General features: G+C 49.4%; 1 long non-coding RNA gene across 2 annotated transcripts in view; it reads right to left on the reverse strand.

The window, feature by feature from the left end:
* Positions 1-680: 680 nt before the first annotated feature.
* LOC140402470 (uncharacterized) overlaps positions 681-27,716 on the reverse strand; it is a 38,624-nt gene continuing 11,588 nt past the window's right edge. The window contains exons 1-4 of one of the 2 annotated variants that reach the window (XR_011938140.1): positions 20,588-20,679; positions 12,752-12,844; positions 1,689-1,845; positions 681-1,502 (exon numbers count right to left, since the gene is read on the reverse strand). This is a non-coding gene — a long non-coding RNA (uncharacterized lncRNA). Of the gene's footprint in view, positions 1,503-1,688; positions 1,846-12,751; positions 12,845-20,587; positions 20,680-27,716 lie in introns of those variants that run through there. The other variant, XR_011938141.1, reaches the window with a different exon arrangement.

A 27,716-nucleotide genomic window follows, 5' to 3' on the forward strand; every position in this document is an offset into this window, starting at 1 on the left:
GAGTATGGGCCACTCCTGCTGGAGATGTTACGGGACCGGCTGGTATGCGGGACAAACAATGCCACAACACAGAGAAAAGTGCTTGCAGAACGCAGCCTCGAGGCTGCACCTTTAGCCTTTAGCATGGCCAATCCACCTAACCTGCATATCTTTCAACTGTGGGAGGAAACTGGAGGAAGCCCATGCAGGCTTGGAGGGCCTGTTCCTGTGCTGATTTGTTCTTTGTTATTTGAAACCCACGCAAACATGGGGAGAATGTGCAAATTCCACACAGACAGTCACCTAAGTTTGGAATCGAACCCGGGTCCCTGACGCTGTGAGGCATCAGTGTTAACCACTGTGCAACTGCACCACTGTTTTATAAGGGGGTCTTGTTCTTCCTAATAATAATCTTTATTGTCACAAGTAGGCTTACATTAACACTGCAATTAAGTGAATGTGAAAAGCCCCTAGTCTCCTCCTTCTGGCGCCTGTTCAGGTACACAGAGGGACACAGAATGTCCAATTCACCTGTCAGCACATCGTTCGGGATTTGTGGGAGGAAACTGGAGCACCCGGAGGAAACCCACGCAGACACGGGGAGAACGTGTAGACTCCACACAGACAGTGACCCAAGCAGGAATCGAACCTGGGACCCTGGAGCTGTGAAGGCAAAAGATGAAAGGTTGCCACACCGTGGGTTACTTAACCAAATAGTCAGACTTTATTACAGAGGCGCTGCTTGTTCACAGCCTAAGGTGGAAGTGAAAAAATCTCCAAAGTACCTCTGATGCTCTCACCACGTAATTATGTGACACACTACTGAGAAAGGCATTGGTTACAAGACATAAAGGGACTGCTCATGGAGAGGGGTATTAGAATGATGGAGGGGGTATTTAATGAGTCCATAAGAGATGGAAAGGTGGCGAACGGGGTTACAGAATTAGGTGGGTTGCAAAATTTGGATTTCCTGGTGGAAGTTCAGATGAGGAGATGAAGTCAATGATTGTCAAGTCTCGCGCTGTCCGCTGCTGGGTTTGTACCTGTAATACTCATTAGCAAAAAAGCTTTTTCGTAAAGATAAAGTAGAATCTTATGGCACCCGGTTCATGTTTGTTCAAGATGGCAGACAGCAGTTAGCTTTGTGTCGTCGTGTCGGATGTCAGTGGTGTTCCTGTTGGACTCTGAGGCAGGGAATGGCAGCTCACAAGAAGGCGAAGAATCACTTTGAGTGACTCAGGGGTGAAAGGCTGGGGGTCAGTAGCACGGACAAGTGGACGAGGGTATCCATGGGAGGACAGCGATGTTGGGCTCAGGTCTCTCCGTCTCCCATGGTGTGCGAGGGGCATCCTGCGGGCGTCGCATGCCGGAGGGTCCGGGTCTCTCCGTCTCCCGTGGTGTGCGAGAGGCATCCTGCGGGCGTCGCATGCCGGAGGGTCCGGGTCTCTCCATCTCCCGTGGCCTACGAGGGGCATCCTGCGGGCGGTCTACATCTGCGGGGATGGGTGCCTCGACGTTTGCTCCTGCGATACACAATGAAGCATGCATGGTTAGACACGCAGGCAGTGATCAGGTGATATGGGGGAGGGGGATGGGGGTAATATGGGGGAGGGGGAATATGGGGGAGGGGGAATATGGGGAGATGGGGGAGGGGGGATATGGGGGATATGGGGGAGGGGGGATATGGGGACGAGCTGTCGGTGGCTCACTTGCTAGTATGCCCCCGACCTCTGCATCAGCAACCTTCCGGTCCTCAGGTCCTCCAGCCAGTTCCAGGGCCCTTTCCTCGTGTACGGTCAGTGGCCTCTCATCAGCGGGGCCTCCTCCTGTCCTCACATGCTCCCTATTGTTGTGTGCACGATTCTCCTGTGGCGGGGTGGGGGGTGGGGGTGGGGGTGGTGGCAGGGGTAAAAGGCAACAGTGTTAGGCAGGTATATGAATGCACGCCATCGGTTGCGCGTGTATTGCAGAGGTTAAGGTTAGGGCTGGATTCACTTGGGGATATGGGGAGGGGGGATATGGGGGAGGGGGGATATGGGGGAGGGGGGATATGCGAGGGGGATATGGGGAGGGGGGATATCGGGGAGGGGTGATATGGGGGATATGGGGGAGGGGGGATATGGGGGAGGGGGGATATGGGGGAGGGGGGATATGGGGGAGGGGGGATATGGGGGAGGGGGGATATGGGGGAGGGGGGATATGGGGGAGGGGGGATATGGGGGAGGGGGGATATGGGGGAGGGGGGATATGGGGGAGGGGGGATATGGGGGAGGGGGGATATGGGGGAGGGGGGATATGGGGGAGGGGGGATATGGGGGAGGGGGGCTATGGGGGAGGGGGGATATGGGGGAGGGGGGATATGGGGGAGGGGGGATATGGGGGAGGGGGGATATGGGGGAGGGGGGATATGGGGGAGGGGGGATATGGGGGAGGGGGGATATGGGGGAGGGGGAATATGGGGGAGGGGGAATATGGGGGAGGGGGAATATGGGGGAGGGGGGATATGGGGGAGGGGGGATATGGGGGAGGGGGGGATATGGGGGAGGGGGGATATGGGGGAGGGGGGGATATCGATATCGGGTGGGGGGGGGGGGGGAGGCTCACCCTGCCTGCTCTGACGAGGTCGTTCACCTTCTTGTGGCACTGGGTGCCTGTCCGTGGTGTCAGGGCCGCAGCGGTGACGCCCTCTGCCACCACCCTCCACAGACGCCGGCTGTGGCGTGGGGCAACTCTGCGGCCGTGCCCGGGATACAGGGCGTCCCTCCTCTGCTCCACCGCGTCCAGGAGCGCCTCCACATCGCGTGACTGGAACCTCGGGGCTGAGCGGCGGCCAGCCATCCAGTCGGGTGTTCCGGTCGGGTGTTCCGGTCGGGTGGGGGGGGAGCAGTGCGGCCTTATGAGCCCTCACGCCGTGCGGCGCGTATGACGCTGCACGGCGTGAACCACTGCGCAAGCGCGGATCCCGTCACGTCGCTGCTAGCCCATTTCGGGCCAGAGACTTTTCAACCATTTTTCCGGCGTGACGCAAGTTGGATTTGCACCGTTTTTTGCGCCGATCGGCGGACTTTGCGCCGATAACGGAGAATTTTGCCCCTTATCTGAGGAAGGATGTTCTTGCTATGGAGGGAGTGCAACAAAGGTTTACCAGGCTGATTCCTGGGATGGCGGGACAGTATTAGGATTATATTCATTGGAGTTTAGAAGAGTGAGAGGGGTTCTCAAAGAAACTTATAAAATTCTAACAGGATTAGACAGGGTAGATTCAAAAAGAATGTTCCCGATGGTGGGGGAGTCCAGAACTGGGGTCATAGTTTGAGGATAAGGGGTAAACCTTTTGGAACTGAGGTGTGGAGGAATTTCTTCACCCAGAGAGTGGTGAATCTGTGGAATTCCCTACCACAAAGTAGTTGAGGCCAAAATGTTGTGTAATTTCAAAAAAGATTTTGATATAGCTCTTGGGGCTAAAAGGATCAAGTGATATGGGGGGGAAGGCGGGATCAGGGTATTGAACTTGATGATCAGCCAGAGACAAAGTCATAGAACACACAGTGCAGAAGGAGTCCATTCGGCCCATCGAGTCTGCACCGACCCACTTAAACCCTCACTTCCACCCTATCCCCGTAACCCAATTATCCCTCCTAACGTTTTTGGACACTGAGGACAATTTATCATGGCCAATCCACCTAACCTGTGGGAGGAATCCGCAGCACCCAGAGGGAACCCACGCAGACATGGGGGGAATGTGCAGACTCCGCACAGACAGTGACCCAGCAGGGAATCGAACCTGGGACCCTGGCGCTGGAATTGTGTTGAAAAATGGAAAAAGCGGAAGTGTTTGATACTTCCCAGTTCCGCCAATGGGAAATGGCATGCCACTGATAAAATTCCACTCAGGGTGAGGGAACTAGTCGTAATATTTCAAATGGAGTTCCTTCTCTCGATTTAAAATGGTAAATTTATATCAGTGACCAATAGTGAAAATGTGGATTTACACAGAAGCTCAGGGCTGACAGAGGGAGAGAGAGAGAGAGCAGCTTGGATTTTCAGCTTTGATGTGGAAACCACAAATTGGGCCATTTCCAGGCATTGGGATCCTGCTTCCTGCCTGTGAGATCTACCATGCGGATTTAACGGCACTTTGCGATCACTATAACTCAGTAGAAATTTGAGTTAAAACTTCTCAGGTGCAAATAAGAATCTGTTTTATTTGTCTCTAATGATTACAATTGAGAACCATTTGAAGTTATATTCTCGAATAAGTCCAGCTAGCAAAGGACTCAATAGAAGCAATCTTGTAGACAATTTAACTTTCAAGTAATACAGAAAGGATTTTCCTGCTTACGGCAAACAGCTTGCAATAACTTCAAAAGTTAGAGTTAGAAAGTGAAATCAGTTTGATTCGACGCTCAGCCGTCTGTCATTAATAGGCAACATTAACTTAAAATGTATTCTTGTATGAGCTATGGACTGTGATTTGGCTTCCTTATCGCATCCAGCTTGAACCAGTTTCTTGCTGACTTGCTTGTTAGGACAATGGTCTCTATGCTGTTGCCATGGAGCTTGCTTTATCCTTGGGTTACTTTATCTTGTTAGCTGCATAGGAATGTTGTTTTAATCTATCATGCTGTGTTCTGTTGAAGCTATGTTTTGAAATGCTGAATGAGTGTTTTGAAATGACCTGAGGTTATGAGTGAGTTTTAAAATGGTAGTTAATAGACTAGGGGCTTAATGCTAAATAGCTATCTTTCACCTATCACTTTTGCCTATAGAAAATAACTGGCTTCTACACTGCCCAGAATATTTTCACCTTGCTCTGCTCCGCTAGGAATTGCCAGCAATGGGAATGGAGGCAGGAATTGAGTCTCTCTCGCCAGTTTGAAAGCCCGCACTTCTCCATGGGCAGCACGGTAGCGCAGTGGTTAGCAGGTTCGATTTCCGGCTTGGGTCACTGTCTGTGCGGAGTCTGCACGTTCTCCCCAAGTCTGCGTGGGTTTCCTCCGGGTGCTCCGGTTTCCTCCCACAAGTCCCGAAAGACATGCTGTTGGGTGAATTGGACATTCTGAATTCTCCCTCAGTGTACCCGAACAGGCGGCGGAATGTGGCGACTAGGGAATTTTCACAGTAACTTCATTGCAGTGTGAATGTAAGTGTGCTTGTGACACTAATAAAATTATTCTTAATATTAAAAACATTTGACGAGATAGCCTCAACTGCTTCACTGGGCAGGGAATTCCACAGATTCACAACCCGTTGGGTGAAGAAGTTCCTCCTCAACTCAGTCCTAAATCTGCTCCCCTTATTTTGAGGTTATGCCCCCTAGTTCTCGTTTCACCCGCCAGTGGAAACACCCTCCCAGCATCTATCTTATCTATTCCCTTCATAATTTTATATGTTTCTGTCAGATCTCCCCTCATTCTTCTAAACCCCAATGAGTATAGTCCCAGGAGGGGCTTTTCACAGTAACTTAATTTGAAGCCTACTTGTGACAATAAGCGATTTTCATTTCATTTCTACTCAGTCTGTCCTCATAAGCCAATCCTCTCAATTCCGGAACCAACCTAGTTGAATCAACAGGTTGGTTCACTGAACCCTGTCGGTGATAAATGATTTGTGCCTGTTACAATGAGGACCGCAGAGGGAGCGTATCAAGCGAACAAGAAACTTCAGATGCGCCGTGCAGCTTTCACAGGCCTGTGGCCTAACCTGGCAATCTGAAAATCAGCCCCTCGAAAAGTAAGATTGAGGATATGTGATGGCACGATACTCATATCAAGAGGAGAAATTAGCCTGCCAACCCAAGTATGGGAAGAAGCAAGATCTGGAGTTGCAGATCATCGACGGGATACCACAGCCACTTGCCTCAGTTGAAGCAGGTCTAAAGCTTGGATTGGTAACCTCAACAGACAAAGGACAGCAAAAGATCCAAGAGAGAAGACGGAATTTCTGAGAGAGGGAAACAAAAGACTCCATACTGTGGGAGACAAGATGGCTGCCGACAACCTGAATAAAATCAACTGCAGGAGCCAAAGTTAAATGAAGTTGGTGTAGTTTATTCTGGACAAATGTGAAGTAATGCATTTTGGAAAGTGGGAATACAGGTGGGAAATGTACAGAACCCTCCAGAGTGTTGACAGTCAGAGGGATCTGGGTGTACAGCTCCACAGGTCACTGAAAGTGGCAACACAGGTGGAGAAGGTAGTCAAGAAGGCATACGGCATTCTTGGAGAGGCTTTGTAGAGGGTACAGAAGAGGTTTACCAGGATGTTGCCTGGTATGGAGGGCATTATCTATGAGGCGAGGTTGAATAAACTTGGTTTGTTCTCACTGGAACGACAGAAGCTGAGGAGCGACCTGATAGAAGACAAAATTATGAGGGGTAAGGACAGAGTGGATAGGCAGATGCTTTTTCCCAGGGTGGAAGAGTCAATTACTAGGGGACAAAGGTTTAAGGTGCGAGGGGCAAAGTTTAGAGATGTGCAAGGGAAGTGTTTTACACAGAGGGTAGTGGGCTCCTGGAACTCGCTGCCGGAAGCGACGGTGAAAGCAGGTACGATAGTAATGTTTAAAGGGCTTCTTGACAAATACAAGAATAGGATGGGAATAGAGGGATATGGACCCCAGAAGTGGAGAAGAGTTTAGGTTAGACAGGCAGCATAGGTGACGCAGGCGTGGAGGGCTGAAGGGCCTGTTCCTGTGCTGCACTTTTCTTTGTTCTTCAGGAAAATGTTCACATCAGAGCTGAACTGGAAGACTTGAAGGGCAAGATTCCAGCTGAGTATATACCTTCAAAAGCACACGATAAACTGAAGTCTTCAATGAACCAAGCTGTGCAGGACTTGAACAAGCAAACGTCAGATACAACACAAAGGTGCCAGAAGGGGGATCACCGGTTGCACGCTGTACAGAGCTACTATCAATACCAGAGGTTCACATGTCCCCACAAAACCTATGAAACAACAGTAGTCACAAAAGCAACAAGGAGCACGGAAATGACACTCTTCAGACGAAGGTGAACAGCCAGTGTCAATGCACATGCATAAGGTTAAGAGAGCTGCGTGATATAAAGACTATGGCAGCACTGTAGCATAGTGGTTGGCACTGTGGCTTCACAACACCAAGATCCCAGGTTCGATTCCCCGCTGGGTCACTGTCTGTGCGGAGTCTGCACGTTATCCCCGTGGCTGCGGGGGTTTCCTCCCACAGCCCAAAGGTGTGCAGGTTAGGTAGCTTGGCTATACTAAATTGCCCTTAGTGTCCAAAAAGGTTAAGATGGGTTATTGTGTTTGGGGCATAGGGTGGAAATGAGGGCTTAAGTTGGTTGGTGCAGACTCGATGGGCCGAATGGCCTCCTTCTGCCCTGTATGTTCTATGGCTGGATTCTCCGATCGCCGGCACCAAAATCACATTTGACGATCGGCCGGAGAATCACTGGAATCGGGGGCAGAGCTGCTTTTGCGATGTTCCATCCCCTCAAAAACGACGTACTTGAGGAGTACGCCGCACACCGTATGGATGTTCTCAGGATGTCACCTGAGACCCTGGCGGTTGTTTGGCACAGGGCTAAATCGCTGGCTTTGAAAGCAGACCAAGGCAGGCCAGCAGCGCGGTTCGATTCCCGTACCGGCTGCCCCGAACAGGCGTCGGAATGTGGCGACTAGGGGCTTTTCGCAGTAACTTCATTGAAGCCTGCTTGTGACAATAAGCGATTTTCATTTCATCTTCATTTCTCACGATGCCCCGCCTCCGATGGGCCGAGTCCCTGACAATGTCGCTCACATGTGCTCACAGCATTCAGGGACCTCGTGTGTCGGTTGCAAACTGAGTCTCGCGCCACCACAGTCGGGGGGGGGGGGGGGGAGCCGTTCTTCTGGCAGGGGGACCTTCGTCGGGGGCTGGGGGGACTGGTGGGGAGTGGTCCGTGGCTGGCGAGGCTGGTTACAGGGGGGCAGTTTTTGGCAGGCCGGGTCCGCCCACAGCCGGCGCCATGTTACATGGCACGGCCGCCGCAGGTTGCCTCCATGCGCATGCGCGTGCCACGGACCCGGCCATTCTCCGGCCGTTTCCACAGGTCAAGCTGCGCGGCTGCTAGTCCTCCACTGGACGGAGGATCGGTGCGGGGGCGGCGGCGACCTTCGGGTCGTAAGGCCGGACGGATCCAGAGTCCAGCCCGATGGATATATTTTAGGAGGCTTTGCTGCACGCATAAATCCCGTTATGACCTCAAATCCCACGAGAGGGCGATAATGGGATTAGCGCCAGCGAGATGTCGGTTTGAGTTCTTCCCTGCCCTCCCCCCTGCTGGTGATGTGATCAGGTTTGTGCCAAAAAAGTTCCATGAATTTTAATAAATTTAAATATACTTTGCATCGTAACGTAGGCCCACGCCTTATCCTCCCAGCCACTCGGAGTGACGTCAAACCGGCACCAATCAGCCGTGATGACCATGCCGGGGTCGGAGGTGAGTCTAGCCCTCAGGTGGTGAGGGACATGGCCTGGCACCGCCCCCTAGCAGTGTCTCTCGGAGAATGAGCAATATAAGCTGTCGCCACATTGATGAACTGCCCCGCCCCGTGCCGAGCTGTTAGCATCTACTGTTCTGGCCTTGGACCCCCTCTGGACCTCGCAAGGACACTGAGAAACATTCTTATTATGTTGAAAAGTTAAAACTTACTGTTTTTGCGCAATATATACAAATATAGAAAACCAGATTTAAAATCCCAACAGAGCAGAAGGAGGCTATTTCGGCCCATCGAGCCGGCACCAACCCCCACCCCAGGCCCACTCCCACACCCTATCCCTGTAGCCCCACCTAACCTGCACATCTTAGGACTGTGGGAGGAAGCCCACCCAGACACGGGCTGGGATTCGCCGATCCTGCGCCGGGTCGGAGAATCGCCGGGTGGGGGGGGCGCAAGAATCACGCCACGGCGCTCCGACGCCGGGCTGCTGATTCTCCGGCAACGGGGCGCGATTGCCGCCGCGCCGGTTGGGGGCTGTTGAAAGCGGCCCCTGTGGCGATTCTCCACGCTCGACGGGCCGAGTGTCCGCTGAGTTCGGACAAGTCCTGCCGGTGTGGGTTATGCATGGTCCCACCCGGCGGGACCGCGGACTTCTGGTTGCGGGGGCCGTCCTTGTGGGGGGCAGGGGGATACGACTCCGGGGGGCGTCCACGGTGGCCAGGCCCGCGGTCGGGGCCAACTGATCAGCGGGCGGACACATTCCGGGGGGGGGGGGGGGGGGGGGGGGGCACATTCCGGGGGGGGGGGCGGGCACATTCTGGGGGGGGGCGGGCACATTCCGGGGGGGGGGGGCGGTCAAATTCGGGGGGGGGTGCGGGCACACTCCGGGGGCAGGGAGCCTATGTTCCTCTGCGCCGGGTCCCTGTAGGCCTCCGCCATGTTACCCGGGGGCCGGCATGGCGTCGCCGACTCACGCGATGGCGGGGTGATGGCCGTGGCACACATGCGCGGACCTGCGCCAGCCGTGTCGGGCTGGCTTTCGGCTCACTCTCATATACACACACATGCTCACTCTCATATACACACACACGCTCACTCTCATATACACACACACGCTCACTCTCATATACACACACACGCTCACTCTCATATACACACACACGCTCACTCTCATATACACACACACGCTCACTCTCATATACACACACAAGCTCACTCTCATATACACACACACTCTCCCTCTCATATACACACACACGCTCACTCTCATATACACACACACGCTCACTCTCATATACACACACACGCTCACTCTCATATACACACACACGCTCACTCTCATATACACACACACGCTCACTCTCATATACACACATGCGCTCACTCTCATATACACACACACGCTCCCTCTCATATACACACACACGCTCACTCTCATATACACACACACTCTCCCTCTCATATACACACACACGCTCACTCTCATATACACACACACGCTCCCTCTCATATACACACACACGCTCACTCTCATATACACACACACGCTCACTCTCATATACACACACACGCTCACTCTCATATACACACACACTCTCCCTCTCATATACACACACACGCTCACTCTCATATACACACACACGCTCACTCTCATATACACACACACGCTCACTCTCATATACACACACACTCTCCCTCTCATATACACACACACGCTCACTCTCATATACACACACACGCCCACTCTCATATACACACACACGCCCACTCTCATATACACACACACGCTCCCTCTCATATGCACACACACGCTCTCTCTCATATACACACACACGCTCACTCTCATATACACACACACGCTCACTCTCATATACACATGCTCACTCTCATATACACACACACGCTCACTCTCATATACACACACGCTCCCTCTCATATACACACACACGCTCACTCTCATATACACACACACGCCCACTCTCATATACACACACACGCTCACTCTCATATGCACACACACGCTCACTCTCATATACACACACACGCTCACTCTCATATACACACACACGCTCACTCTCATATACACACACACTCTCCCTCTCATATACACACACACGCTCACTCTCATATACACACACACGCCCACTCTCATATACACACACACGCTCACTCTCATATACACAAACACTCTCCCTCTCATATACACACACACTCTCCCTCTCAGATACACACACACGCCCACTCTCATATACACACGCTCACTCTCATATACACACACACGCTCACTCTCATATACACACACACGCTCACTCTCATATACACACACTCTCCCTCTCATATACACACTCACGCTCACTCTCATATACACACACACTCTCCCTCTCAAAGACACACACACGCTCACTCTCATTTACACACACACACTCTCCCTCCCATATACACACACACGCTCACTCTCATATACACACACACCCTCCCTCCCATATACACACACACGCTCACGCTCATTTACACACACATGCTCACTCTCATTTACACACACATGCTCACTCTCATATACACACACACACACTCTCCCTCTTATATACACACACACACTCACTCTCATTTACACACACACGCTCACTCTCATATACACACACACGCTCACTCTCTTTACACACACACGCTCACTCTCATATACACACACACGCTCACTCTCATTTACACACACACGCTCACTCTCATATACACACACACAGACACTCTCATATATACACACAGACTTACTCTCATATACACACACACTCACTCTCCCGCTCACACACACACTCACTCTCATACACATATACACACTCTCATTTATACACACGCGCTCACTCTCATATACACACACACTCCCTCTCACACACACGCTCTCTCTCATATACAGACACATGCTCCCTCTCACACACACGCTCCCTCTCATATACACACACACGCTCACTCTCATATACACACACACGCTCACTCTCATATACACACACACTCTCCCTCTCATATACACACACACGCTCACTCTCATATACACACACACGCCCACTCTCATATACACACACACGCTCACTCTCATATACACACACACTCTCCCTCTCATATACACACACACTCTCCCTCTCAGATACACACACACGCCCACTCTCATATACACACGCTCACTCTCATATACACACACACGCTCACTCTCATATACACACACACGCTCACTCTCATATACACACACTCTCCCTCTCATATACACACTCACGCTCACTCTCATATACACACACACTCTCCCTCTCAAAGACACACACACGCTCACTCTCATTTACACACACACACTCTCCCTCCCATATACACACACACGCTCACTCTCATATACACACACACCCTCCCTCCCATATACACACACACGCTCACACTCATTTACACACACATGCTCACTCTCATTTACACACACATGCTCACTCTCATATACACACACACACACTCTCCCTCTTATATACACACACACACTCACTCTCATTTACACACACACGCTCACTCTCATATACACACACACGCTCACTCTCTTTACACACACACGCTCACTCTCATTTACACACACACGCTCACTCTCATTTACACACACACGCTCACTCTCATATACACACACACAGACACTCTCATATATACACACAGACTTACTCTCATATACACACACACTCACTCTCCCGCTCACACACACACTCACTCTCATACACATATACACACTCTCATTTATACACACGCGCTCACTCTCATATACACACACACTCCCTCTCACACACACGCTCTCTCTCATATACAGACACATGCTCCCTCTCACACACACACTCACTCTCATATACACACACATTCACTCTCATACACACACACACACTCACTCTTATGTAAAAACACACACTGACTCTCATAGACACACACACTCACTCTCATATACACACACTCACTTTCCCTCTCACACACACGCTCACTCTGATATACACACACACGCTCCCTCTCCCTCTCACACACACACTCACTCTCCCTCTCACACACACACTCACTCCAATACACACATATGTTCACTCTCATATATACACACACTCACTCTCATATACACACACACGCTCACTCTCATATACACACACACTCCCTCTCACACACACGCTCTCTCTCATATACAGACACATGCTCCCTCTCCCTCTCACACACACACTCACTCTTATATACACACACACTCACTCTCGTATACACACACACTCACTCACTCTCATATACGCACACATGCTCACGCATGTTAACAACTTACTTACCTTGCAGGCCAAGTCGATTTCAGCAGGAGCGGAGCAGGCTAGTCCATTTCAGCGGGGGCAGTGCGGAAGTGATTTCTGGGAGGTAAGTCTCTCCTTTAAATTTAAAAAAAAAAAGTTTTAGTGTTTAAGGTGGGAACAGGAAGTCGACCCGCGGACTTCTGGGAAGTCCCTCACCAATAAATTCTGGTGGAGAGGATTTGGTGGAGAGGTGGGTTGCCTCCCAGGTGCAAGGGTACGTGATGTCTCGGATCGTATTTTCTGGGTCCTTAAGGGGGAGGGGTAGCAGCTCCAAGTCGTGGTCCACATTGGCACTAACGCCATAGGTAGGAAAGGGGATAAGGATGTCAGGCAGGCTTTCAGGGAGCTAGGATGGAAGCTCAGAACTAGAACAAACAGAGTTGTTATCTCTGGGTTGTTGCCCGTGCCACGTGATAGTGAGATGAGGAATAGGGAGAGAGAGCAATTAAACACGTGGCTACAGGGATGGTGCAGGCGGGAGGGATTCAGATTTCTGGATAACTGGGGCTCTTTCTGGGGAAGGTGGGACCTCTACAGACAGGATGGTCTACATCTGAACCTGAGGGGCACAAATATCCTGGGGGGGGAGATTTGTTAGTGCTCTTTGGGGGGGTTTAAACTAATGCAGCAGGGGCATGGGAACCTGGATTGTAGTTTTAGGGTAAGGGAGAATGAGAGTATAGAGGTCAGGAGCTCAGATTTGACATCGCAGGAGGGGGCCAGTGTTCAGGTAGGTGGTTTGAAGTGTGTCTACTTCAATGCCAGGAGTATACGAAATAAGGTAGGGGAACTGGCAGCATGGGTTGGTACCTGGGACTTCGATGTTGTGGCCATTTCGGAGACATGGATAGAGCAGGGACAGGAATGGATGTTGCAGGTTCCGGGGTTTAGGTGTTTTAGTAAGCTCAGAGAAGGAGGCAAAAGAGGGGGAGGTGTGGCGCTGCTAGTCAAGAGCAGTATTACGGTGGCGGAGAGGATGTTAGATGGGGACTCATCTTCCGAGGTAGTATGGGCTGAGGTTAGAAACAGGAAAGGAGAGGTCACCCTGTTGGGAGTTTTCTATAGGCCTCCAAATAGTTCTAGGGATGTAGAGGAAAGGATGGCGAGGATGATCCTGGATAAGAGCGAAAGTAACAGGGTAGTTATTATGGGAGACTTTAACTTTCCAAATATTGACTGGAAAAGATATAGTTCGAGTACATTAGATGGGTCGTTTTTTGTACAGTGTGTGCAGGAGGATTTCCTGACACAGTTTGTTGACAGGCCAACAAGAGGCGAGGCCACATTGGATTTGGTTTTGGGTAATGAACCAGGCCAGGTGTTGGATTTGGAGGTAGGAGAGCACTTTGGGGACAGTGACCACAATTCGGTGACGTTTACGTTAATGATGGAAAGGGATAAGTATACACCGCAGGGCAAGAGTTATAGCTGGGGGAAGGGAAATTATGATGCCATTAGACGTGACTTGGGGGGGGATAAGGTGGAGAAGTAGGCTGCAAGTGTTGGACACACTGGATAAGTGGAGCTTGTTCAAGGATCAGCTACTGCGTGTTCTTGATAAGTATGTACCGGTCAGGGAGGGAGGAAGGTGCCGAGCGAGGGAACTGTGGTTTACCAAAGAAGTGGAATCTCTTGTTAAGAGGAAGAAGGAGGCCTATGTGAAGATGAGGTGTGAAGTTTCAGTTGGGGCGATGGATAGTTACAAGGTAGCGAGGAAGGATCTAAAGAGAGAGAGCTAAGACGAGCAAGGAGGGGACATGAGAAGTATTTGGCAGGAAGGATCAAGGAAAACCCAAAAGCTTTCTATAGGTATGTCAGGAATAAGCGAATGACTAGGGAAAGAGTAGGACCAGTCAAGGACAGGGATGGGAAGTTGTGTGTAGAGTCTGAAGAGATAGGCAAGATACTAAATGAATATTTTTCGTCAGTATTCACTCAGGAAAAAGATAATGTTGTGGAGGAGAATGCTGAGCTCCAGGTAAATAGATTAGATGGCATTGAGGTACGCAGGGAAGAGGTGTTGGCAATTCTGGACAGGCTGAAATTAGATAAGTCCCCGGGACCTGATGGGATTTATCCTAGGATTCTCTGGGAGGCCAGGAAAGAGATTGCTGGACCATTGGCTTTGATTTTTATGTCATCATTGGCTACAGGAATAGTGCCAGAGGACTGGAGGATAGCAAATGTGGTCCCTTTGTTCAAAAAGGGGAGCAGAGACAACCCCGGCAACTATAGACCGGTGAGCCTCAAGTCTGTAGTGGGTAAAGTCTTGGAGGGGATTATAAGAGACAAGATTTATAATCATCTAGATAGGAATAATATGATCAGGGATAGTCAGCATGGCTTTGTGAAGGGTAGGTCATGCCTCACAAACCTTATCGAGTTCTTTGAGAAGGTGACTGAACAGGTAGACGAGGGTAGAGTAGTTGATGTGGTGTATATGGATTTCAGCAAAGCGTTTGATAAGGTTCCCCATGGTAGGCTATTGCAGAAAATACGGAGGCTGGGGATTGAGGGTGATTTAGAGATGTGGATCAGAAATTGGCTAGCTGAAAGAAGACAGAGGGTGGTGGTTGATGGGAAATGTTCAGAATGGAGCTCAGTCACAAGTGGAGTACCACAAGGATCTGTTCTGGGGCCGTTGCTGTTTGTCATTTTTATCAATGACCTAGAGGAAGGCGCAGAAGGGTGGGTGAGTAAATTTGCAGACGATACTAAAGTCGGTGGTGTTGTCGATAGTGTGGAAGGAAGTAGCAGGTTACAGAGGGATATAGATAAGCTGCAGAGCTGGGCTGAGAGGTGGCAAATGGAGTTTAATGTAGTGTGAGGTGATTCACTTTGGAAGGAATAACAGGAATGCGGAATATTTGGCTAATGGTAAAGTTCTTGGAAGTGTGGATGAGCAGAGGGATCTAGGTGTCCATGTACATAGATCCCTGAAAGTTGCCACCCAGGTTGATAGGGTGGTGAAGAAGGCCTATGGAGTGTTGGCCTTTATTGGTCGAGGGATTGAGTTCCGAGTCAGGAGGTCATGTTGCAGCTGTACAGAACTCTGGTACGGCTGCATTTGGAGTATTGCGTACAGTTCTGGTCACCGCATTATAGGAAGGACGTGGAGGCTTTGGAGCGGGTGCAGAGGAGATTTACCAGGATGTTGCCTGGTATGGAGGGAAAATCTTATGAGGAAAGGCTGATGGACTTGAGGTTGTTTTCGTTGGAGAGAAGAAGGTTAAGAGGAGACTTAATAGAGGCATACAAAATGATCAGGGGGTTGGATAGGCTGGACAGTGAGAGCCTTCTCCCGCGGATGGAAATGGCTGGCACGAGGGGACATAACTTTAAACTGAGGGGTAATAGATATAGGACAGAGGTCAGAGGTAGGTTATTTACGCAAAGAGTAGTGTGGCCGTGGAATGCCCTACCTGCTACAGTAGTGAACTCGCCAACATTGAGGGCATTTAAAAGTTTATTGGATAAACATATGGATGATAATGGTATAGTGTAGGTTAGATGGCTTTTGTTTTGGTGCAACATCGTGGACCGAAGGGCCTGTCCTGCACTGTATTGTTCTATGTTCTATCTATGTTCTATATGCACACACACACTCACTCTCAGAAACACGCACTCACTCTCATATACACACACACGCTCACTCTCATATATACACTCACACTCACTCATATACACACACACGCTTGCTCTCCCTCTCACACACACTCTCCCTCTCATATGCATCCACACGCTCACTCTCATATACACACACGCTCACTCTCATATACACACACGCTCACTCTCATATACACACACGCTCACTCTCATATACACACACACACTCACTCTCATATACACACACATGCTCACTCACATGCACACACACGCTCACTCTCATATACACACACACGCTCATTCTCCCTCTCGCACACACGCTCACTCTCCCTCTCACACACACTCACTCTCATATACACAAGCTCACTCTCATATACACACACGCTCACTCTCATGTACAAACACATGCTCACTCTCCCTCTCACACACACTCACTCTCATATACACACACACATTCACTCTCATATACCCACACACACACTCACTCTCATATACCCACACTCACACTCACTCTCATATACCCACACATACTCACTCTCCCTCTCACACACACACTCACTCGCATATACACACAAACGCTCACTCTCCCTCTCACACACACTCACTCTCATATACACACACACTCACTCTCATATACACTCACACTCATATACACACACACATTCACTCTCATATACTTACACTCACTCTCATATACACACACACTCTCATTCTCCCTCTCACACACACTCACTCTCATATACACACACACACTCACTTTCACATACACACGTGCTCAGTCTCCCTCTCACAAACACTCTCACTCTCATACACACACAAACGCTCCCCCTCCCTCTCACACACACTCACTCTCATATACACACACACTCACTTTCACATACACACACATGCTCAGTCTCCCTCTCACAAACACTCTCACTCTCATATACACACACACACTCATTCTCATGTACACATATACGCTCATTCTGATATACACACACACACGCTCACTCTCATATACAGACAGGCTCCATCTCCCTCTCACACACACTCTCATAGACACACACATGCTCACTCTCCCTGTCACACACACTCTCACTCTCATATACACACACACATCACTCTCAGAAAACACACACACTGACTCTCAAAAACACACACACTCCCCTAGAGGTCAGCGCAACATCGAGGGCCGAAGGGCCTGTACTGCGCTGTAATGTTCTATGTTCTCCCTCTCACACACTCACTCTCACATACACACACATGCTCCCTCTCCCTCTCACACACACACACACTCTGCCTCCCACACACACACTCACTCTCATACACACACATACGCTCACTCTCATATATACACACACACACACACTCTCATATACACACACTCACTCTCATATACACACACACAAACACTCACGCTCATACACACACACATGCTCACTCATGTGCACACACACGCTCACTCTCATATACACACACACTCACTCTCATATATACACACACACGCTCACTCTCATGTACACACACACAGACGCACTCTCATATACACACACACACACTCACTCTTATATACACACAAACGCTCATTCACCCTCTCGCACACAGGCTCACTCTCCCTCTCACACACACGCTCTCTCTCCCTCTCACACACATATGCTCACTCTCATATACGCACACACACACTCTCATATACACACACACGCTCACTCTCCCTCTCACACACACACTCACTCTCCCTCTCACACACATATGCTCACTCTCATATACGCACACACACACTCTCATATACACACACACGCTCACTCTCCCTCACACACACACACTCACTCTCATTTACACACTCACGCTCACTCTCCCTCTCACACAGTCAGTCACTGATATACACACACACGCTCGCTCTCCCTCTCACACACACGCTCACTCTCATTTACACACATGCTCCCTCTCCCACTCTCACACACGCTCACTCTCATATACACACACACACTCACTCTTATATAAACACACACACTCACTCTCATATACACAGACACTCACATTCCCTCTCACACACAAGCTCACTCTGATATACACACACACGCTCCCTCTCCCTCTCACACATTCTCACACTCATATACACACACACGCTCCCTCTCCCTCTCACACTCACTCTCATATACACACTCATGCTCACTCTCATATATACACACACACTCTCATGTACACACTCACACTCACTCTCATATACACACACACGCTTGCTCCCCCTCTCACACACACTCTCCCTCTCATATGCACACACAAGCTCACTCTCATATGCACACACACTCACTCTCATATACACGCACACGCTCATTCTCCCTCTCGCACACACTCATTCTCATATACACACGCTCACTCTCATATACACACACGCTCACTCTCATGTACACACACACGCTCCCTCTCCCTCTCACACACACTCACTCTCATTTACACACACACGCTCACTCTCCCTCTCACACAGTCACTCTGATACACATTCACTCTCATGTACACACACACTCACTCTCATATACACTCACACTCACTCTCATATACACACAAACGCTCCCTCTCACACACACTCACTTTCATTTCCACACACACTCACTCTCCTTTACACACTCACACTCACTCTCATATACACACACATGCTCACTCTCCCTCTCTCTCATATACACACAAACGCTCCCTCTCACACACACTCACTCTCATATACACGCACACACTCACTTTCACATACACAGACATGCTCAGTCTCCCTCTCACACACACTCTCCCTCTCATATACACACACACACAAACTCATTCTCCCTTTCTCACACACTCTCACCCTCATATACACACACACTCTCACTCTCATGGACACACATACGCTCATTCTGATATACACACACACGCTCACTCTCATATACAGACATGCTCACTCTTCCTCTCACACATTCTCACTCTCATATACACACACACGCTCACTCTCCCTCTCACACACACGCTCACTCTCCCTCTCACACACACGACACTCTCATACACACACACACGCTCACTCTCATATACACACACACGCTCACTCTCATATACACACTCACTCTCATATACGCACACATGCTCACTCATATGCACACACACACTCACTCTCATATACACACACACTCACTCTCATGTACACATTCACACTCACTCTCATATACACACACACTCACTCTCCTTTACACACTCACACTCACTCTCATATACACACACATGCTCACTCTCCCTCTCACTCTCATATACACACAAACGCTCCCTCTCCCTCTCACACACTCACTCTCATATACACGCACACACTCACTTTCACATACACAGACGTGCTCAGTCTCCCTCTCACACACACTCTCCCTCTCATCTACACACACAAACTCATTCTCCCTTTCTCACACACTCTCACTCTCATATACACACACACTCTCACTCTCATGGACACACACATACGCTCATTCTGATATACACACACGCTCACTCTCATATACAGACACGCTCACTCTTCCTCTCACACACATTCTCACTCTCATATACACACACACGCTCACTCTCCCTCTCACACACACGACACTCTCATACACACACACACGCGCTCACTCTCCCTCTCACACACACGATCACTCTCATGTACACAGACATGCTCACTCTCATATGCACACGCTCACTCTCCCTCTCACACACAAACTCACTTTCACATACACACACACGCTCACTCTCCCTCTCACACACACTCTCATACACACACGCTCCCTCTCACTCTCACTCTCATATAGACACACACACTCACTCTCCCTCTCACACACATGCTCACACTCCCTCTCACACACACACTCTCAGATAGACAAACACACAATCACTCTCCCTCTCACAGACACACTCACTCTCCCTCTCATATACACATTCACTCTCCCCCTCACACACACGCACACTCACTCTCGCAATCACACACACATCCCTCTCTCTCTTACACGCACTCTCAGAGTTTCCTCTCTCTCAAACAGGCATGCCCACTCACACTTTCACGTCTCTCTCACACACATTCACACTCTTAGCTCTCCATTACTCCCATGGCCAGTTCCCCTCCTGCCCTCCATGGCTGCTTCCCGAATTGACCACAGTGGCCGCTTCCCCTCCTTTGCTCTGTGGCTGTTCCCTTCCCCGCCCTCCGAGGCAGCTACCCCTCCAGCCCTTTGAGGCCGCTTCCCCTCTCACCCTCCATGGCCGCTGCCGACCTCGTTCCGCCGCCCACTCCTCCGCCCGGTTGCCTTTACTCTCACCCTTCCCTGGGTAATTGAATAGTGACTTTGCCACTATTTTCAGCTTGTCCAATTAGAGGTCTGCTGCTCAAAGTATTAGCTGATAGGCTGTCTAGTGCGTCTATCTTGAGCGAACATGGTGTGAAAACCACCTCCAACTGGGGAAGCTAGAAGGACAGTCTTTACAAATTCACAAAGGCCAGACATACTGTGGGACCTGTGGCCATTTCCAGCAGAACCCAGTTTGGGAAATGCTGGTTTATGGTAATAAGGTGGAGAGGTTTGGGTAATATTGAGTTAATTATACTCAGGTATGTACATGAACAAGAGTCAGCCAGCAGTGGGAGAGGTTGTGTTTGAGTAAAGAGGTAAATTCTAAAATAAACAGTCTCGAACAAAGTAAATAAAACCAAATTACTGCAGATGCTGGAATCTGAAACAAAAATAGGAAATACTGAAGAATCTCAGCAGGTCTGACAGCCTCTGTGCAGAGAGAAGGGAGCGAACATTTCGAGTCTGGATGACTGTCAAAGCTCGACCAAAGCATCCCAGTGTCAGTATTTTCACCACAGTCAGGTTCAGCATCTGCTCTAACATTAGAAACAGAGAATGGTTTCCTGAAAGTGAGGATTGGAGACTGAGGTTTGCTTCCGGACAGGACTTGGAATTGGAGTTAATTTGTTTTTGAAAAAAAGGACGATAATTGGGGAGCCTTTGAAGAAAGAAGATTGAAAAAGGGGGATTGGGATGGGCAGGAGGGGGAAGAGGAGATGTGGAGGGGCAAGAGGGGATGCAGAGGGGGAGCAGGGACTGTAAGAGGGGGTAAGGTTGCAGAGGGGGAAGCGGGGATGCGGAACGATGTAAGGGGAGGAGGAGATGCGGAGGGGCAAGAGGGGATGCAGAGAGGTGTAAAGGGAATGGGGGTTGCGGAGGGTGGTAAGGGGAAGAGGGGATGTGGAGGGGGGTAAGGGGAAGAGCAAGGCAGAGGGAGAAGACAGGATGCGGAGGGTGGTAAGGGGGAAGAGGGGATGGTGCGGAGGGAGAAAGGATGGGGTGTGGACAAAATAGAGGAGGTAAGCGGTCAAGGGATAAAAGGAAGGGAATGATAAGGAGAGAATAGGATGGGGCGGTGGAGGGGTCTGGGGTGGGACTAAGAGTGTGATAAGGGGAGGAAGATTTGGGAAGAAGTGTGGTCAGTGGGAAGTTAGGAGGGGTTGAGAGCAAGGGGGATACGGGAGAGAGAATGTAGGAAGAGACGGAGAATGTAGCAAGAGGAAGGGATAGAGGAGGTCATAGGAAAGGACGTGGGTCCTCCCACAATCCAAAGATGTGCAGGTTAGGTGGATTGGACATGCTACATTGACCCTTAGTATCCAAAAGATTAGGTGGGGTTAAGGGAGAGGGTGCTCTTTCAGAGGGTTGGTGCAGACGTGGGAATCCCAGTACAGTGGGGTGGCTTCAATGGGAATTCCCATTGACAGCGTTGGGAACACAGAATTCCACCCAATGTCTCGACTGAAAAGAAAGGACTGAAAACTGTCAGGAGCAAGATCCGCAACTTTAAAGCTACGTTGGAGTTCGATAAATGTTTTAAAATTGGTGATTCTTGCACAGAAGACTGCGCCATCGGGTTTAACCAATGATATCGCAGGGAATCTACTTGAAATTCCGAAATCAGCACTTTCCTTTGCATTTTTATCATTTGTTTTGGGGATGTGGGCGTCGCTGGGCCAACATTTAACACCCATCCCTAATTACCCTGGAGTTGTTTGTTTGGCCATTTCAAAGTCAACCTCATCACAGAGGGACTGGAGTCACATGTCGGCCAGACCGGGTAAGGAAGGCAGATTTCCTTCCCGAGACGACATTAGTGAACCAGGTGGGTTTTTACCACAATCAGCAATATGCTGGTTATTTTTATTACCTCCTCTTTTTTTTTAAACTTAACAATTTATTGCTGCGACATTGCTGCACTCTTGCTCTGCGATACTTTCTTCCCTTAAAACCTCAGCGTTTGTTTGAAATTCAGTTCAGTTTTTTTGACAAAATATCTTCCTGAAATTTGCTCATCTGCCCCTGAAGTCAGGAAATATGTAAACGTGGCCCCCGAGCGATAAGGTTGGACAACCTGCTCTGTGGCTACGAGCGCGTTTGATGGAAAATTGATAAAAGAAACAAAACAAAAGTACTTGACGATGGAGAGTTTGGTGTTTACGTGGAGATGCCAGATGTTTTTCAGAGATGGATATGTACAGAGAACATACTTCCCGGAGGTACATATAAAACCACAGCCAGGCTTGTAGCTCGAGATTTGAGGAACAACTGGGCGAACAGAAAGTTAGAACAGACTTCCCAAAAACAGGAAGTATAAAAGCAAAATCATGTGGATGCTGGAAATCTGAAATCAAAACAGAAAATGCTGGAAAAACTCAGCAGGTCTGGCAGCGTCTATGGGGAGAGAAACAGAGTTAATGGACGGAAAGTTTAAATTGAAATGGTTTAGTCATGGCAGGAGAGCTCAAAGTCGTGGTTTGCTCCTCTTGCTCTATGTGGGAATCCGGGAACATTTCTAGTCCCCGGGACCAGCATGTGTGCAGGAAGTGGGTCCAGCTGCAGCTCCTGGAAGCTCGGGTTTCAGGGGTGGAATGGCAGCTGAAGAAACTGTGGAGCATCCGGGAGTCTGAGAGCTTCATGGATAGCACATTGAGAGAGGTGGTCACGCCTTAGCTGAAGGGACTTGAGGGAGGGAGGGAATTGGTGACCAAGAGAAACAGGCAGGTGGTTCAGGAACCCCCTGGAGTCCTGCTTGCAGATCGGAATGCGGGCAGAGGCAAGCTTCTGGCACCACAAGCAGCATGTCTGTACAGGAGTGGGGAAAGAGAGGAAGAGCAACAGTAATAGGGGATTCTACAGTCAGGGGTACAGATAGTGGCCGTCAACATGACTCCAAGATGGTATGTTGCCTACCTGGTGCCAAGGTCTAGGACGTCACTCAACGCAGGGCATCCTGAAGGGGGAGGGTGATAAGGTGGAGGTCATGGTACATGTTGGTACCAATGACATAGATAGAAAGAGGGATGAGGTCTTGCATCAAGAATTCAGGGAGCTAGAGAATGACTAAAGAACAGGACCTTTTGGGTTGTAATCTCTGGATTACTCCCAGTGCCACGTACGAGAGAGTATAGGAATAGGAGAATAGCCCAGATGAATGTGTGGCTTAAGAGTTGGGCAGGAGGGAGGGTTTTAGATTCTTGGACAACTGGGGCCGTTTCTGGGGAAGGTGGGACCTGTACAAGCGGGACAATCTACATCTGAACCAGAGCAGGACTAACATCTTTGCTGGCTGGTTTTCTACGCTGTTGGGAAGAGTTTAAACTAATTTGGCAGGGAGAGGGGGATGCAGACTTTTAGCAGAATAGGGACACAGCAGAACACAGAAAAGCTATCAAGTCAGAGGGAATGCAATGGTAGTAAGTTTCAAGGGAGTAAGGCAAGGCTGAATGGCCTCCATTTCAATGCCAGGAGTATTACAGGTAAAGCGGATGAGTCAAGGGTGAGGATTTACACGTGGAATTGTGATATAGTAGCCATCACGGAGACGTGGTAAGAAAGGGACAGGATTGGCAGCTCAACATCCCATGATATAGAATCGTCAGGCGAGACAGAGGAGGGGGCAAAAGAGGAGGAGGCATTGCACTATTAGTCAAGGAGTCAGTTACTGCGGTAAGGAGAGATGATATCTTGGAGGGGCAGCAAATGAAACTTTGTGGGTAAAGCTTAGCAATAAAAAAGGGACAGCCAAATTGTTTGGTGTTCATTATAGACCCCCAGATAATCATCGAGAAATTGAGGAGCAAATATGTGCGTAATTTGCAGAGGTGTGTAAAATAATAGAAGGGTAATTATATTAAGTGATTTCAACTTTCCCAACATTAATTGGGATAGTCAACGTGTTAAGGGCTTAGATACCTTTGGAGTTCTTAAAATGTATACAGGAGAGCCTTTTAGCTCAATATGTAGAGGCTCCAACAAGGGATGGTGCAGTGCTGGACCTAATTCTGGGGAATAAAGCCAGACAGGTGGTTGATGTGTTGGTGGGGGAGCATTTTGGTGAAAGTGGCCACAATATGACAAGTTTCAAAAAAAGATTTTGGATTGAGGAGGGTGGATTTTTGAAAAATAAGGCAGGATCTGGCCAAGGTAGACTGGAAAGAGTTACTTGTGCGGAAATCTACAGAAGAGCAGTTCAAAAAGGAAATGGGGAGGATGCAGGCCCAACATGTTCCCTCTCGGGTAATAGGAAGGAGCAACAAGCCCAGAGAATCATGGATGACCAGAGACATTCAGGATACGATGAGAAGAAAAGAGAGGCTTTTAGAAGTACAAGGGGTGCAAATCAATGGAGGCATTAGTGGAGTACAGAAAGTACAGGATGGAGCTTAAGAAAGTAATTAGGAGAGTAAAGCAGGGATATGAGAAAGCTCTGGCTGGTAAAAATATTCTCTTGGGTGACGGCAGATGTGAAGTATTTGTTCAACATCCTACCAATGTCCTCTGGCTCCACCACTCACAGATTCCCCTCTTGGTCCCTAATGGGCCTTATGCTTTCCCTGGTTGTCCTCTTCCCATTGGTATATTTATAGAGAGAGACTGTGAGGTTCCTGAGAAAATTGTCACAGGCAGAGGGATCTGGGTGTACGGGTCACTGAAAGTGGCAACGCAGGTGGAGAAGGTAGTCAAGAAGGCATACGGCATGCTGGCCTTCATCGGTCGGGGCATTGAGTATCAAAATTTGCAAGTCATGCTGCAGCTGCAGAACCTTAGTTAGGCCACTCTTGGAATATAGTGTTTAATTCTGGTTGCCACACTACCAGAAGGTTGGGGAGGCTTTGGAGAGGGTACAGAAGAGATTTACCAGGATGGTGCCTGGTATGGAGGGCATTAGCTATGAGGAGAGGTTGGATAAACTCAGTTTGTTCTCACTGGAACGACGGAGGTTAAGAGGCGATCTGATAGAAGTCTACAAAATTATGAGGGCCATGGACAAAGCAGGTAGTTAGAAGCTTTTTCCCAGGGTGGAAGAGTCAATGACTAAGGGACAAAGGTTTAAGGTGAGAGGGGCAAAGTTTAGAGGAGATGTTCGAGGGATGTTTTTTACACAGAGTGTAGTGGGTGCCTGGAACTCGCTCCAGAGGAAGTGGTGGAAGCAGGGACGAAAGTGATGTTTAAGGGGCAAATACATGAATAGAATGGGATAGAGCGATACAGACCCCGGAAGTGTAGGAAGTTTTAGATTAGGCGGACAGCATGGTAGGTGCAGGGTTGGAGGGCCGAAGGGTTTGTTCCTGTGCTGTACTTTTCTTTGTGCTTTCTTTGACTGACAACGCATTGGAAGTGTGGGCAGGCTTAAAAGATGACAAGTCTCCAGGTCCGGATGAATTGTGTCCCAGGATGCTGTGGGAGGTGAGGGAGGAGATTGCCAGGGCTCTGACCCAAATTCTTTATTGCTGTCTGCCCACGGGGGAGGAGCCAGAGGACTGGAGAACAGCTAATGTGGTCCCACTATTTCAGAAAGGTTGTAGAGATAAGCCAGGGAACTACAGACCAGTGAGTCTCACGCCAGTGCTGGGGAAACTACTGGAGAAAATTCTGAAGGTGAGAATCTATCTCCACTTGGAGAGGCAAGGTTTGATCAGGGAAATATTCAATGAATGGTGTGACACTGGGAAGTTCCGAGGAACAAAGGGACCTTGGAGTGTTTGTCCATAGATCTCTGAAGGCAGAAGGGCAGGTTAATAGGGTGGTGAAAAAGGCATATGGGACACTCCTCTTTATCAATCGAGGCATAGATTACAAAAGCAGGGAGTGAAGTGTTGGGTGCTCTGATACACAGACGAACCAACAGGGTTGCGAATGGTACAACGCAGTTTTATTTCAATGAACTATTAACATATTAAACTCTGGTATTCAGCACATGGTGAACCTCTGAGTGGCTGGCAATGAGGTCTGTGCCCTGAGCCCTCTCCTGCTCGAGTGCCCAGGAAGTGTCGTGTTCCCTGCTTTGTACTGTGTATGCTCTTGTCCGTGATTGGCTGTCGTGTTTTGTGTGTTGATTGGTCCGTTGATTTGTCCATCATTATGTGTGTATGTATGTGCTGTGATGTTCACCTGAATATCATGACAGGGAGGTCATGTTGGAGTTGTACAGAACATTGCTGAGGCCACAGCTGGAGTACTGTGTGCAATTCTGGTCGCCACATTATAGGAAGGATGTGATTGCACTGGAGGGGGTGCAGAGGCGATTCACCAGGATGTTGCCTGGGATGGAACATTTTAGTTATAAAGAGAGGTTGGATAGGCTTGGGTTATTTTCGCTGGAGCAGAGAAGACTGAGGGTTGACCTGATCGAGGTGTACAAGATGATGTGGCACGGTAACAGTGGTTGGGACTATTGCTTCACAGCACCAGGGGCCCGGGTTTGATTCCCAGCTTAGTCACTGTTCTCCCCATGTCTGTGTGGGTTTCCTCAGGGTGCTCCGATTTCCTCCCACAAACCCCGAAAGACGTGCTTGTTAGGTGAATTGGACATTCTGAATTCTCCCTCAGTGTACCCGAACAGGTGGCAGAATGTGGCGACTAGGGAATTTTCACAGTAGCTTCATTGCAGTGTTAATGCAAGCCTACTTGTGACAATAATAAAGATTATTATTATGAAGGCATGGATAGGGAGCAACTGTTCCCCTTAGTTGAAGGGTCAGTTACGAGGGGACACAAGTTCAAGGTGAGGGGCGGGTGGTTTAGGGGGTATTTGTGGAAAAACGTTTTGACCCTGTGGGTGGTGATGGACTGGAACGCACTGCCTGGGAGGGTGGGAGAGGCGGGTTGCCTCACATCCTTTAAAAAGTACCTGGATGAGTATTTGGCACATCATAACATTCAAGGCCATGAGCCAAGTGCTGGCCAATGGGATTAGGTGGACAGGTCAAGGGCTTTTCATGCATCGGTGCAGACTCGATGGGCTGAAGGGCCTCTCCTGTGTTTATTATTCAGTGATTCTGCGAATGTTTTGGCCGTTCAAGCCAGTG

This window comes from Scyliorhinus torazame, chromosome 25 (assembly GCF_047496885.1).
Source record: "Scyliorhinus torazame isolate Kashiwa2021f chromosome 25, sScyTor2.1, whole genome shotgun sequence".
In the NCBI taxonomy this organism is placed as follows: Eukaryota; Metazoa; Chordata; class Chondrichthyes; order Carcharhiniformes; family Scyliorhinidae; genus Scyliorhinus; species Scyliorhinus torazame.